Genomic DNA, 16244 nt, shown 5'->3' with positions numbered 1-16244 from the left:
ACAGTGGAATGATAACTCTCAACGTTTTTTTGTACTTGAATTGAATAATTTAGAGACTCTGTCGGACTCGTAGAAATTTATTTTATTCTTTTATTTACTCAGAAACTCACTATATTCCTTTTCCCAAGGGGACTGCATAGAGGAGGCCCAATTCCATCCAATAGAAGGCTGATTTCTGTTGCCAATTCGGTCGCATTTTAATCAGCTTTCAAAATTACCCGTGGCGCGGTGATGAGTGCAATGCGATCCCCTTTCCCATTATTTTGCATTATAATGTTTGCAATTGCGAGGAATAGCATTGAAATGATATGAATTTGATGCATCACATCATCATGAATTTAAATTTCGGTTGACACCCCTTATCACATCTTATTTCCCAGTAGAATTCGGATCGATTTGTCCGTGAGCGGCGCGAGTGGTGACTTCTGGAAGTAATTTAAATGCGCGGTAGGTGAAAACGCATTTTGAGGCCTACTTGAGGATCCTCTTTTGTAATTTATTTATTTATTTATTTATTTCTCACTTCCCCGTAAACAGCTCAGAATCGCCTTAACAACGGGTGTTTCAACATTGACAATATTCGAGCCTTTTCGTAATAATTCTGCCTTTTAACCAAGAATACCAAGTTCCAAGTTACCCACTTCTCTGGGTTCTATGAACAACGCCGGGTGACCTGCAAGTATTGAAATAAAGAGGATCGCACTGCACTTCTCGCTGCGCTGCAGATATTTTTGAAAACGGATTGAAAAGCAACCAAAGTGGCAACAGAAAAGAACTTCCTATGGGGTGAAATGGGGTCTCCTCCATGTAGTCCCCTTGGATTTGAGATTCGCGGGAGGAAGAAACGTAGTAGACGACAGGTTTTGTTGTTCCCATGAAGAATGCGTTTGAAATGGAAAGTCCCTCCCACGTAAAAGGAGGGACTGATAAAAATCGCGCGACAGCGACCTTGTTCCACTTAGCGGCCCACGATCCCGACGTCAGGTGCCAAAAACTTCACGCGTATTATTTCCTTCGCTTCGTCGCCGCCTTCTTCCTGATTAAAAAAAATAAGAATCGCATCCGACCAGGCCAACTTGAAGTTGAGCATTTAACACGCCCACTTTCTTTTAAAGTAAGCTGATAAGCCCGATGGGATATTATTTTACCTCCAAAATTGGGCTTAGTGACGTATCACGAGAAAATCGTGAGCGTCGAAAGATTACAAGGAAGTACATTAATAATTTCGTAGCAAGTATTTAATTCATATCTGGCGCAATACTAGTACTTGCTATACTTCAAAAAGATGTGGGGACCTTTAGGAATTGGAATTATAATGAAAAAGTATAACACTATAATGAGTTATAAGTAGGGTAAAATAATTTTCTTCAACAGCCATGTTGCGTTAAAATATTTAAGAAACCAATAATGATGGAATCTTAGAGTATTGATTTGGTTTAAATACTTTCTGGCCTGCGTTAGCCTAAACAGGTACTCTTGTATAATTTTATAAATGAGTAAAGCTTTGTTTTTACCCAATTAGAAATAAAATTTATTCCTGCTTCTAAAACATTGGAATGGCTCATTTCAACAATTATAAAACGTAAACTTAAATGCAATTCCAACTTTGATATTGAAGAACTTGATATTGTTCTTTCTCATGTATCCTTACAATTGGATACATGAGAAATAACAATAAACTAAATCGCTGCATCAAGAGGAAAGAGTTGCAAAAAGAAATTTTCCCGATAATTAGTCACAGCTGCTGCAATTTAAAGTGAAAAAATCTGATATTCCCATTTCTTAACTTATATACTTTTATTTTTAATAAGCTTGAGGATAAAATTTGATCACCGTAAATTAAAATCCATTGCTCACTAACCATAGCTTTCGCAAGTTACCCCCAAAATCGAACAACTTGACGCCACCCAGTTTTCCTGGTAAGAAAAAATGCGATTCTCATGTACTATGAATCAATTTTTTAAACCTTATAGCATTTTTAACGATATTTAAATTTTAAAATCAGCCCGATTATGTTTTTTCGCAATATCAATGGCTTAAAATAAAGCGATAAATTTAATTGGATCCAATAAAATTCATCTAAATCACGTAATATTAATGAAATTAAACATTCATAATTGGAATGGTAGCTTCGAATATATTTGAAAATATTTATTTAAAAACGATTTCATTATATATTAAAATAAAAATAATCAGAGAGTAATACGATTTGCAAATCTTCTAATTGACTGTCAAAAAACAATATCAACTCAATATTTCATGTGATAACCGATATTTTTTTTATTTGTGAGGCAACTTCGAACCAAAATTTAAATTTTAAACCCTTTAATAAATCCAGGACTTTTGACACTAGGAGGAAATTAACACAAGGAAATAGCATTTTTTTCAATCTCCCGCAATTTGATGATAAACCAATGGGAATAATATTGTCAAATATGACTTGAAGGTTGAGAAGCCAAGGGGTACAAGTGATTTTAGTTTAGGTGTTAGGTAAAGTTAATTGTTAGAATAAATACACAAAAAATAGGTTGCCAATGGATACGAGTGAGTCTCTGTTTTGAGCTAACATCGAGTGGAAAATCAAATGCACTACTAAACATCTAATCGATATTGTTTGTTTTTTATACCCAATTACTGTAGCTAACTCTTTCTAAAAAACAAAATCACTCGTACCCCTAGGCTTCTCACCCACTCAAATTTATACCTGCTATATTTCCCACGTTTAAAATTAAAAATATATTGATTTACACGTTTAAATTTTCATCTCCAGTGTATCGCTGAATATTACTAAAAATAATGATAGTTGACTAGCAGAGTCCACTAGCGTGCTCAGCCCCAGGTTGACGTTGCCTGGCTAGTGGTTATTACCGTGTTACTTGTCGTGGTCCAATCGCGAGAATCATGGGCCAATTGCCAGAAAAGGTCACAGAGGGTTTGGGGGGATAGAATTAATTGTGGCATGCCAGTGCCTGGCTCTTATTTGCTAGAGTTTTGCAAAGGAGAAGAACTGCAGTGGGGAGACAGGAATTAATAGTGGCCCACCACTGTTTGACTGCCGTCTTGTGGGAAGTCCGTTTTTGGTCCGTTTTCGCACATATTTTGATCGCAACTTAACGTTTTGTCAAGCTACAGCGCTGGGACCTAGCCTAAAATCTGCGTGCAGAGATTCCGCGTCGAACGCACCAAACCTTATCCCTGTTGCACTTGCAACGACTGAGATAGACCCTAAAGTGTGACTGCACGAAATGCAGGCATACTGGCACGCTAAAAAACTTGACCCTCCGTCAGTCGCGTCACATTTTGGAACGCTATTTGCCGCGCGGCGTCTCACAGACACCATTTTAGAATGGTTACACAAAATGCGTTAAAGAAGAAATAATTGTTTGAACTACAATAAATCATTCAGTGAATAATTAATTTCATAACTGAACAACATATCCACGCATAATAATGATGGAGATATTTGTACTAATAAAATACTGAATTGACTGACTATATTGACGTTTCTGTCATCGAAATTATAAGAACATGTTCAATTTGGACAGTAAATGCAAACACAATTTTCACAATTTCGCAGTCATGATTTTGCTAATAATCTAACAAATGATTTTGACTACAGGGGGAATAATTGATTTGGGAGACGTTTCAAATTGATAGCGCGTTCAGTTGAACTTGAACCAAAATATCTCCTATCAGATTGGAAACTTATTATTCGATGCACACACAAAATTGTTATGTGTATGTTTACGGTTAATTCATGCATCTACATCAATGTAATAAGCCACCATAAACGTATGTAGCACAGGGGAAAACGGTGTTTAAACGCAAAATATCACTCAAATAATAAGACAACCATCGCAAATTCTTCGCAATCATAGGTTTATTCAGGCGTTAAATTGATTACAATAAAAAATTCGTAACAATAAGACGCATGAACAAAATTTAATGCATATTACTAACAGTTGTTAGTTTAAATTATAAACGTATTTCAAAACTTTGCGATGAATATCACGAACCTTTTAGCATGTAACGAATTGTAACTCAAGTTGTCGCTAGGCGTCTATCAGACTCCAAAAACAACAAAATATCAAAGTTAATTCAATAAATGTGACAAAACATATAATCATATTGGTGCCTACTTCAGAATCATAAATTAATGAGAGACAAGGACTAAGTTTCCTAACTATGAAAATACGATGTGAGCCAAGAAAATAAAATAGTCTGTCGTATGGTAGACGCCACGCGACCAACGGAGGGTTAATATATAGATAGATACGGGTACCTATGATATCTAATCACTATATCTTTCAATTTCAGAATTACTTCCACCTCAGAGGATCGTGATTTGCTGCCTTGCTGCCATCAACCAGATACCTGTCCGAAGACACCATATCCAAATTGGCAGTGAGAAGAGAGCGTATAAAATTTGTAAAATAGTCACATACAAGTCACGACTTTGAAAATGGCTTTGCTCTCCTTATGGACATTGTCAACGCCCCTATGGCTCTCTGTAGTCTACACATCTCTCATCATCCTCTTCTCTCCCATTTTCCTGTTCATGATACTCTATTGCCTCCCTAATCTTCCTATTCTTCTGATTCGACGAATATCAGCAATACCAATTGAATCAATATGACACGGAAAGTTTCGACTGCAATGTAAAACTTTGCTCACATTCATCGCAGATGAGAAGGGGGAGAGGTTCTGGTGGTTATTATCATGTAAAAGGTCCCCACAAGAAACGGTGGCCACAAAAATCATGAGTCGTGCTACGAACACCCTCGTTACCAACAAACCTTACGCAAAGTGGACTCAAGAGTGACTTTTTCACGGTTGAGTAAAATACGGAGGACTTAACATATCAGCGATCTCAGTGCCATGATTTTCCTTCAGGTTAAGGTATGCCTTTAACAATCGTAGTAGACATGTGAAGCCAAAGTAAACAATTTTCAGGAATTTCCACTTATACAGATTTATGCAGAATAGAATTAATTAAGTATTCTAGTTTGCACTGTATTTCCATCTTCTGTCATTAAAATTTCTTGCGCATTAATTTTTCCGTGAACTACTGTTTTTTGATAATATATTTCCTGGGTACTTCTAAGTTTCCAAAAATAATTAGGCCAGAAAAATTTCCTTAGAACTTATTTAGTTCTCACTATACATCTTGCAAACAACGGTTTTCAATGTATGCCTCTATTAATATGACTGTCGATGGCTGTGTTTGACAGATGCATATAAGAAAGCATGCGAAGGAATGGATTCCAAGTTTGAAATTAATATTGTGTGTATATGTATGCCGTACCTTATTCATCCGACAGCTATTAGAACCCCTTTGAAAAAATTATATAAATCTGTTTCAAATTTTTATACATTGCCATGGAAATGTATAAGAATGCATAAACATTTGAAACAGGTTTATACAATTTTTTCATGGGGGTATTCATCTGTCTGATAAACTATAATACACAAATTGTAAGCCATTTTCTAATGAAAAGGTCGCCATCTCATCGAATTTATTTGTACGTTTACCCAAACATAAGCGGTTCCTCAGCACGTGTCAGATGAAAATAGTGGTTGAGAAACTATTGAACACGAGCCAAGTTACCCTCGATGCTTGGGAAATGTAGAATCACATTGGGGCGTTGGAAAGATGAGAGCATCCTTATATTCTTCAGTAGCCACATCACGTTCCTGAGGCCGATAAAATTTCGGAAGCCAAGACAAACACCCACGAATGACGTAACTAGCGTGTGGATCAATTCATATATTATGGTGCCATCACAACAATTTCTTTCCAGTAAGAAGAAATAAATATTCAAGGCGCCGATGAATACGAGTGCAAATGGAACATTTGTGAAGTCGTGAATGATCAATGCGAAAGTGAAAGACATGTATACATTCAAAGAAAATATTCGCCATTCTTTATCTTGAAAGCAAAATCCAAGAATGAAGCCAATTTGTAAATATGTATCGCAAAAAGTGAATGTGAGTTTGATTGCAATTGATTATATATCAATCAATTACATTACCTCAAATTTAAATGACTGCATAAAAGGTGTTGTAACTTAACCAATACACCCAATAAAGACTGTTTAATTGTGATCTCCACTTTCATTAGAACCAACTTACCCTAAAACGTGGCAATAGTTGTATTGCCTCCTTGACCGAAAAAATGAAACAATTCATTGTCTATTTCTGCGCGAAACCCGTTTAATATTAAGGATTAGTACTTTTTTATGTCTTTGTTTGACAGCTGACAACTAAATATAATTTTCCCTAGTTGAAAATCACAAAAGTTGAAAACATTTTAACTACACCTTTATCTAACTAGTACTGGCTGAAGTCGGAGTAATGACGGGGTAAAACTCTTTCACCCATTTGTCTCCATATACTTCCCTGAAATAAAATTGACTCCGTCATGATATATTGAGGTGGATTTTCTCAAAAATATAATATCTTGGAAGTAAACTTTTTAGTAGAGTTTTCTCACCGACTAATATGACTGACAAAATTACCACTGTAAAATATAATTTGGCATGCCTTATTAAATACATTATATCTGTATGAGTTTAGTTTCGCATCATACGAGTAGGATAACTTTATTAAAAAATAAATAGATTTTGGTAATGAAATATTGAAAGTTTTAGGATCAATCCGGGAAAATATGGCATCGAGAACACGGAAAAATAGAGAACTTATGCATTTATACAAGGATCTAAACGAAATATACCTGAAAAAAAAGCCATATAATTGACGTTATATATTATAAAAAGCCTTATAATAGACCTTATATACATGAGTGCATATAATGTGCAAATGAAAAGGAAGGAACAGAGAATCAAATAAGTGTGAATAGAAAGACAAGAGGGCACCAGACTATTCTCCGCTCGGGAGATCAAGTAAGAGCAAGAGGAAACTTGGAGTGGTAATTGGAGCTGTGAAAGGCATAAGACATGGGAGGTTGTCTGAGAGGCTCAAAACCAAATGAGTAATTAGTGACCACAAGGGTAAGTAAATATAACTTACATTAAAATTAAGTTCATATTCCCATACCCCTGCCGTTAACAAGAAGTTGCACTAACAAGATTATTCCCTTAATTATTCCAGTAATCTCTGAAAACACAATTAGCAGATAAAATTTTTAAAGGAAAATTTTATAGGAATGGTAATATTTCCTCCGTGCAATTATGCCGAAATATTTTTACGTCCACCCTCTCATGTCAAGGTTATTAGTAAGGCCCATGCCATTAATACTCCACCATAAATCGATTACGACCTAGAGGTGCAAACTTTGCCGCATGATAAGAAGCGCATTAGAATTTTGGGACTGCTCGCGACGGGCAAGAAAGTTCTTCGCATCTCCGAGGAGCTCTACGACCGAGATACTAATTGCATTTTGCAGCGAGCGAGATTAAAGAGTTTTATAGATGATTTCCGATTTTTTTCCGTAATTATCCAGATTCTGGAACTTTTGAGAATAATTTCGAGTGAGCACCCACTGAGTTGAGGATAATATACCCAAAACCATTGAGTGGAAACAAAATGGCCACGGTGATATTCTTACGCTCATTCTTTTAGTAAAAACTATATCCATCTAGGTTAGAACATAATGCAAAATTGCTTAATAAGGTTTTTAATGTAAAAATTTTTAGCAAAAGTTTACCGATTAACGCCCGGCGATCTCAAATGATATAACTTAAATATTAACAGATTTCGTAATTATCTGTCAGTACAATTGCATATCTAACCTCCCTACTATATCTATTAGATATGTTTCTCTGATATCCATATGAAATTTTGAAAAAATTCTCTCTTAATTAATAGATATAAAAGCTTTCGCCTGAAATCTAATTTTTAAGTGATCTCATATGAGATCACCTGGGAGTAATGGGTTATGGTCATGCAAAACACACCTCGGTAAAATTTTTAATTTAAATCAGCGGTATTTAAGGAAGTCTGGTCATGACTCTTTAGCATATCGATACGGCGATAGATATTGGTAAATCCGACTAAGAACACATTACTATTATGGGCCCTAACACCTAAACAAAAGATTTTTAACAATGCCGCCACCATACAACCCTCATTTTCATAGCAGTTTCACTTTCCTTCAGAATAGATATGTACATACATTTGCACCATATAGCTTGAATATAAACAACTTTGATTTTTGCATGACAATTGATGAGCGACTTCCAAGAAAATGTTGCAAAAGCGACTAGCATGAATCACTCGATGATAGTGATAACCTTTTACAGGCCTTTCCCGCAACTCGAGATCTTAGAGATAACTCGAGTCATATGCAAGTAGGCTTAAACCGTGTCAGTAATAAAACATCATCACGCCTTTTTCCTCAGGGGGAACAGTTAGAAAAATGGCGCAAAAGGGAGATTTCATAATGGCCTCACGAAGAATTGAGCGAGTCTGAATACTCCTGCGGCTGCTGTGAACGAATGACTCCCCACCTTGGCAAAGGCAACGCATTAAATTCCCGTCACCCGATTGCATTGAACCTTACAGCCCTGCACTCTCTAGCCTTACGCAGGCATTTCTCCCTTCACTTCCCCCGGGCCACGCCTCTCGCGAGGAAACGCAAAACCTCCCCCGGTCCTCCCGATAACAACAAGAGCCGTTCCAGGTCGCTGCCACCCGCGCAGCCATTCCTCCGCCCTCGTCGATGCCCGGTACTCAATTTGCAACGTCACCTAAACCAGAGGAGTGAGATCCACCCGGGCTTTCCCTGGGCGAGGGGCAAGCTTGAACCCACCGCCAACAAATGCACCACTAAGAGTAAAAATGAACGGGAGAGAGAATCATCCTGCGCGCAACACACCGAAATTGATATCCCAAAATCATGTGATGGATCAGATGGTTCAGATTGACTGTTGAACCTATTTTTTACGTGTTTAATTTTTTGGACATTTTAATATTCAATTTCAATTCAAAAATTTTAAGCACCATTTCCAAGGTTCCCTATTTTCTGCGAGATAAGACCATTTACTGACCTTTGTAGCACATTTCTACTTGAGTACCAGCAAAGCACCTGATATTGTATTTTTTGGAAACTCAAGAATTCTTCATGGAAAGAATACAAATATTTTCCACTTTAAATTCAAGATTCAGAGTAATTAATCTAACTCTTGAAGGCATCTTCCTCAATATTAATATTCTTTGCACCTATAATGCCGCTTATTACGAAACAAAACTCACTAAGAAGGAGAAGTATGAAGTTTTTAATAAAATACATTAGAAGCATTGCATTCGATAACTTTACCCATTTTCCATAAATAATCCCGAGGTTTGGTGGTGCTGATCTCAGCTTTTTGTTACAGCGCCACCACTTTGACCACATCATGCATTCGTTTACTCTGCACCCCCACCCGTCAATTAGAGAATTCTCCAGTCCGCCACTAGAATTGTTGTCGCTCCGCGCGCATTAAAATCAGATATCAAAATGGCCACTCGCGGCGCTATCAGTCAACGATATCCACTTTTCACGAGAAAATACACGACAGTAAGATGTAACAGAGCCAATAAATCTTACAAGTCACACATTTAACTCATGTCAGACGATTGCTAACTAAAAAAGACCACTTCCATTACGGTTAATGGCGATAGTCACACTGAATTAGATACCGCTGCCTTGTGACGCCGCCGAATAAAATGCGCGCGAAACGGTAACATAAGTAACGCTTAATCGCCATGTTCTAGGGCCTCGTTTAAATGAGTCTCCTAGCCGTGATAACACTTAGCAACGCCATCTATAGCCAGAGGAGTGAGGTTCACCTGGGCTTTACCCCTGCTTGACGCAAGCTTGGACCCACCGCCAACAAATTAAACCCTCTGAGTAAAAAAGAGCAAGAGAGATAAGTAGCCTATGCGCAAAATAAGAAGACTGATATGGAAAAATCACGTAATGAGTCCGCTGGTTCAGATTGGCTGATGATACCCACTGAATACATGTTCATTTTGCTTGAAATCTCTCCACATGAGTGCATACTAATGACAATCAAAGTGGCAAGGTGGCCGCGACTTTCATGGCGATGCTCGCCTTCGCATAGGAAAATTATTATTATTAAGATTATACCGCAATATATGGAATTGTAAAGAAAATTTTATACAGACTCCGTTATATCATGACAAACATGATAAATTAAAACGCAGACGTCATTGTACTATTTGCAAATTATTAGGAAAAGAATGCTTTAATATAAGTACAAGTAGAAGGATGAAGGTTTTTTATTAAAATACGTTATAAGTATTACATTCGATAATTTGTCCCATTTCCCATAACTAACTCATAGGTTTGGGGCGTCTATGTTGACCTCAGCTTTTTGACACTGCGCAACCATTGCACACTTGCATCTATTTACTCTACAGACCCACCTATCAAATTTCTTTTTAGATAGTGGCTTCCAATTTGAAGGAGACTGAAGACCATTCGGGCAAAAAATAAATCATTTTCGATCCACCTCTAGTCTCTGCCATTCCTCCTATCAGTTATAGCCTTTTTTCAGCGAAGGACCCAGTCAAAACTCAAAGCTAATTAAGAGGGTTCCAAAGAGAAACAAAGACAGATCCATTTCATGAAAAAATCAAAATATGCTGTTTTCAAATTTTACTTCATCGCCTAGTGATAAAACATGGATTTTCATGCCATTTCGACAGGATCCTGTAAACCCGCCGAAACCCACTACATCTGAAAATGAGAATTTTACCGCTGCTCTCATAGTGATGCTCGTCTATGCATAGGAAAAATATGCATTGAACTAGAATATAAGCAATTTTCATAAAAAAATCTTATGCAAAATTCGTAATACATTGAAACGCACACGCTATCATACTATTTTTAAATTATTAGGGAAATAATACTTTAACATAAGTAAAATCACGTTAATTATTCTGGACATGGTGCTAATAAGGCTCAAAAAAACTTTTTTTTTAATTTAAATCCTCAAACTTAACATTCTTTTTGCACACAATACCGCCCATTACAAAACCAAACCTCAAAAAAGACCTTTGTTTAAAAATAGAAACATTTAATTTTCCATACTCTGTGTACATTAATTTTGATTTCTAACATTAATGGATGCCAGTAAAACTTTTTAGTACGACCTAAGAATGAGTTCGTTTACTCTGACCCGAATTCAAAATTTAGTAAAGCAATTTTGAACATGGATGGTAAATATGTAATGGTGAAAATAATCGTCCCCTTAAAGCTATTCTTTCTCAAGTTTAAAATTTAAAAAAACACTAAATTTGTAACCCACATTTCATGAGTTGGTGACGTTTCTTGGGTTTTGGTTCATTTACTCGATCAAAAAGAACCTTTCATTGACTGAGGAATGGAATCGGTAGTAACAATGTAAACAACAACTAACCACTCCATGCCCATGCCCAAAACTGAGGCGCAGCAGAGACGCAGTGACTCGATAGGCATGAGCTTGTGGCGTCATCAAATTTTTCTATCATCAACTCTAAGGCGATCAAAGTATGCCCAAGTCGTCCTACCTCATAGCTCTTGTAATAGGATTTCCATCGTTAGATAAACGGAAAAATTTCACCTCAGCGTAGTAAGCGCTTTTGAATCCCAATTACCTATTGGCAAACTACTTTACAGCATATTTATTAGATCTATCATATGGCAAATCTCCAGCGAACGAATGCTTTAAACTAATTTTCCTTGGAAAAAGGAATGCGCTCCGTAATGTCGTGTGTGCAACGATATATTTTTCATTATTTAGGATTTAAGTCAATTTTCCTCATGCATTACGAGCTTTACTTATGCGGTTTCTCGAAAGTCCGTAGGAAAATTTTAAGCTCCACATCCAAGGTTCTCCAGATTCTGCGAGATAAAACCAATGTGTTGACCATTGCAGAAAATTCCTACTTGAGCACCGGCAAAGTTCCTGATATATTTTATTTTAAAACTCAAGAGTTCTTAAAGGAAAGAATTCAAATATTTTCCTCTTTAAATCTAAGATTCAGATTTGAATATCTAACAGTTGTGGGTATCTTCCTCAAACTAAATATTCTTCGTGCATTCCCACAACGCCGCCCATTACAAAACAAAAGACTCGCATAATACGTGAGGGGTCGATTGTTGAGAAAGAAAGCTATTCAAATTAGCGCTAATCGACCGGCGAAACTAGGTCTCGGGCGTTTAAATCACTCACAGCCTTAATAGGACAACTTTCATTACTTTTTTTCAGACCATTGTGTCAAAGCAACTTTACTCTTATTTTTTCATGGCCTCTCTGGCCAAAATTTAATAGCGTCTGTGAATTACTCAGACAGATTTCCAAACAAAACATTGGAGGGCTTAAGAGGATGCATCACTTCCTCTCAACCGGTCGCATTTTGTCTTTTAAATGACGTATTACTTGTTTTCTAGTTAAGTTATAATCTTGAAATTTTCATGGTACCCATAGAAAATCTCTATCAAAATTTTATTGTTTGAAATTAGAAAATTATACATTCGATAAAACGCTGAGTTTCAATCTCGACATCCCGGCAATGATTGGTATGGATTTACTCTGCGTACCCTGGAAATAACAAGATGATAGTTAAAGATTAAAAGAGTTATCCGAAACTAAAAATGGCTTAACGAGTTTGAGCGATGAGTCCTTTGAAGGCAGGTACTCAAATGTGATAGTATCCGTGAATAAGTTAGGCATATATCGAAGCAAAACAATTGAGGGTTTCACTGAAGGCTAAGCATTATATCACAATCAAATTTCGGCGAAATAAACTCATTCCCACCCATCATCCGAAATGGATTCCTTTTTATAAGGTCCTACGGGTGGTGAAACGAGAAGTATGGAGGAAAAGAAATGATCCGACCCAATTCTAATTAAAGAGCGGATCTATGGATGGAGATTTTCGGAGATGGTGCTCCGATTAGAGACAGAGGCCGGCCCAAGATTTCGGGCGTGGGTTCTCACAGAGCAGAATTTATTCGCGACGATCCCAACCTGCAAAAAAAACCGGAGGCAAACTGATGCCTTGAAAAAAAACAGGAACAGCAAGCGTTCTCGAGAGGAAAACGTGAGGGGAACCAAATCAAATTAACAAATCAATTCAACACCCACGTAAACGGCGTTCGACAAGGACGTAAAAAATTTCCACGGATAGGTTCTGCATAACTAGCAGTAATCAAGTATGACTTGGGAGGAAGGCAAAGGGAAAGGTGGGTAATTGAAGCCAGAATGGTGGTTGGTCTAGAACTTGGACACGACTCTTACCCATTTCCCAACCCGCTGTAAGGGGGATGCAATGAAAGGCTGTAAAACCAGAGGGGCTCTATCTCGAGTCACGCAGTGGTCAGGAGATGACTGTTTGTATGAATTTTTTAGTTATGATCTCATGAGGAAAACCAATGCATGTTTTTTTTATTTTCGTTGACTTATCGTCTTCCCCACCTCCAGTGCCCGTCAGTGGCGGATCTTTGGGGGGGGGGGGGACGGGGCTATGGGGACTATAGCCCCCCCCTTGGGAATCCAATTTACAGTATATAGGATTATGATTTTTTTCGAACCCCCGCTACTGCTTGTAGGTTAACCCCCCTTGTCCCTATCTTGGATCCGCCCCTGGTGCCCCTTACTTTTCACACAAGGTAAGGATCTCGAACTGAATGCAGGATGTCTTGTTAGAGGTCTTATATGAAGTCTTTTTTGTCCACCTTGATTATTGTTGATGAAATAACACAAAAGGTAATTTTCACACTTTTTAATTCCAAAACACAACAACCGACCATGGTTTCAACACATTGTGCCATTAACAATGTGTTGAAACCATGTTCGGTTGATGAGTTTTGAAATTAAAAATTGTGGAAATTAACCTTTGTGTTTTTTCATCACGGATATATTGAACTTCCACCAAATCAAGCCAGAAACAATTTTATTGATCATTATTGGTATTCATTCATGAAAGGATTTCAATACCAATATTCCAACGGTATTTTGTGGCACAAACCTTTAACTTTGACTAATCAACTTGACAACGTTAAGCATGGTTTTTTTGACGAATTCCTAGAAAAACATATTCATCTTGACTCATCCTAATGTTTTATTCACAGGTACCATAATATCATTTTTCCTCTCCTTTTTAAGTATTTCTAGCATTAAAAATGCTTCCTCTGGACATTCATTCGTCTAGGCACAACTTTATTTTGAAAAAATCCCCCTCTTATGTATTCTTGAAGCTTTAACTCAAGATTGCAACATAAAGACCTGCTATTATGATGAGTAATCGCCGACATAATGAAAAAATTTGTAGCAATTTTGAGAGTAATTACATATGCCAATTTACGTAAGCTAAATAATTCTGCCTAGAAATTACAGAACTATACGTGATTCTAAGGAAAGTCCTAAAATTAAATATTTGGAATGATTTCCTAAACATACAGTAGTAAACGACGAAAATCGACTTTACCTCTATTTTTCCCTTACACAGGGATAGTATAAATCATAGATCCAATAAATAGGCAAAATTTACAACGAAATCGTGCATTTGCTTTGAATTCACAGAGTAGCTATCAATCTGTTGCCATGCATCACATTACGTAGACCGTTATCACTGCAAAAAAGAATTCTATCTTCACTTCAACGAGAAGCTGCAAAAGTTTCTATATCCAGTGAACAGGACGCCTAATCCATTGTACTTGAACGTACGCAACGATTCTCAACGATTGATTTTCAGGTGAACTCGTTTTCCACGAACGCCATATACTTCCTTAAATACAAGCCTTCAACTTACCTGAAGCTGGATGACACAGTTTGGTGATTTCACAAAAATTATTCCATCGGGCTAATTTTGAATTTCAAGAGCGACTGTGGCTAAACAAGACGATTTATTTCAACGCAATGTACTCCAGAATAAATAGTACCACCGAAAAATTCCAAATATATCCATATTCAACTACAATATACCTATTTATAAACTTTTCAGGCTTCACTTGGTGGAATCACATATCTATAGTGCGAAATAAAGCACTTTATAATGCTCCACAGAACTATATTACTGAGGCCCTTGGTGACTGCTACAATGTAGTCATACCTTGTCATTACTTGATAATTACTACATTGTAGTTGAAACTCAGGAAATTTTTGTGGAAAATTACAAAGTGATTTATTTCGCACTATACTACATACCTGGCCGCAAGGTCGGATCTAGGATTTTTTCTGGGGCTAAAATGGTCGGACAGACAAACGGTCTTCTCATATTTGAGATTCAAAATAACATACAATGACTGCACGAAATATTATCTTTATTTTAACATGAAAGTCATTAATATGAAATTAAATAAATGAGGCTTCGTAATACATAAAACAAAACGAACTTAATGAAAACGGTATTAAAAATCTTGTCTATTTTTTAAGTGCCGGGGGGTGGGGGAAACGTTCCACCCCCTAAATCCGCCTATGATTATATATACAGGGTGTCCCATTTATCTTGACCACCCGAAATGACTTTTTGTCCAGATGTAAAGTCAAAAATGTGCCAAGCAAACGTTCATTAGCCGTCAGGGGGACATTAATCAGGATGACTGCCTTCCTTGTAGCTTTGTTATTCACAAAGATATGAACAGCGGTATGTCTTTCTTAAATGGAGGAAATGAATTGCGGAATACAAAATATAGGGAGCCATTTAAAAAAGAAATACCGCCGTTCATAACAACGCTACAAGGAAGGCAATCATGCTAATTAATGTCCCCCTGACGGCTAATAGACATTTGCTTGACACATTTTTGAATTTACATCTGGACAAAAAGTTATTTCGGGTGGTCAAGATAAATAGGACACCCTGTATATATAGCAATTGAAACCCTGGGTCGGAATAATAAAGTTTTGAGGTACATTACAAAGTGAGTTATTTCGCACTCATCTATATACTTGACTGCCAAGGCCTCCTTTACCTCCGCCTTCTCGGAAACGTCACACGACCGCGTCCACGGAACTGTTTTCTATGATTTTCATGTGCACGCGTCTTCTATAAACGCGTCTACGCGCTAGGGTCGCCGGAGGGAGGGAAAAGTGGGCAATGAAGAGGTGGGGGAATGGGTGTAAAGGAAATTAAAAGGAGGGGTGTGAATGTGAGGGTGAGAGAGACAGATAGAGAGAGAGAGGAAGAAAGAGAAAACAGGGGACGAGAAAGAGAAGGCGACGCAGACAACAGAGAGAGATGGAAGGAGAAGGAGAGAGAGAGAGAGACCTTGCTGGCGTATAAAAGGCCTCTGCTCA

At 37.3% G+C, this 16244-nt stretch overlaps 1 long non-coding RNA gene across 1 annotated transcript in view; it reads left to right on the top strand.

The window, feature by feature from the left end:
- LOC124165575 overlaps nucleotides 1-6105 on the top strand; it is a 29401-nt gene extending 23296 nt beyond the window's left edge. Inside the window, exon 2 of the long non-coding RNA XR_006866260.1 lies at nucleotides 4318-6105. This is a non-coding gene — a long non-coding RNA (uncharacterized LOC124165575). The remainder of the gene's footprint in view (nucleotides 1-4317) is intronic.
- Nucleotides 6106-16244: the final 10139 nt, after the last annotated feature.

The sequence above is a fragment of the Ischnura elegans genome, chromosome 9 (assembly GCF_921293095.1).
Source record: "Ischnura elegans chromosome 9, ioIscEleg1.1, whole genome shotgun sequence".
Taxonomy (NCBI): domain Eukaryota; kingdom Metazoa; phylum Arthropoda; class Insecta; order Odonata; family Coenagrionidae; genus Ischnura; species Ischnura elegans.
This window is presented reverse-complemented; position numbering and strand designations above follow the sequence as displayed.